Raw genomic sequence first — 654 nt, 5'->3', positions numbered from 1 at the left:
ATAATGTTATATGTGCCTGTAACTTTTACAAGTTACATGACTGCAAGATGGGGCTTATGTTAACCAACATAGGCTACAGAATGGACTTATGGAGGTTTAAATTTGTTTTATGTGAGAGTTATTAGAACTCTCAAAGAGGGGATTGTAGGATTACAAATTTAAGAAATGTTGATCATATGTTCTGACATAGCTTCACAGGAAAATCTAAAGTGAAGTATATTCTATTTAGCTTCTAAAGGTACAGATGATGACATTCTAAGAAGATCAAATCAGGCAGCCCAGGTGTCTGAGACATTAACCTTTTGTTCTCAAGCTACAGCGATGCCTTTGTCTCTATGATAATGTGAAGGTATGGGCAATACTGTCAGACTGATTGGATTAGCACCTATGCCTATGAATGACACTGTTATGATAATGAGATCAGGGCTGGGGAACTCTGGTAACGGGCTGATTCCTGTACTGCATTTGCATGCTTTGTTTAGATTGACTCCACCTCTATGTAATCCTCCCCCTGGAAATGTATTTAAACTGTATTGTATCTGACATTAGTCAGACGACTTTTGATGACTGCAGCAACGAGCAGCTAGGATCTCAATAAAGAGAAACTTCTGCTTCAAAGATATCCAAACGTCTCCTGGTCTCTGAGAAAAGTTC

Source organism: Garra rufa, chromosome 1 (assembly GCF_049309525.1).
Source record: "Garra rufa chromosome 1, GarRuf1.0, whole genome shotgun sequence".
Lineage (NCBI taxonomy): Eukaryota > Metazoa > Chordata > Actinopteri > Cypriniformes > Cyprinidae > Garra > Garra rufa.
This window is presented reverse-complemented; position numbering follows the sequence as displayed.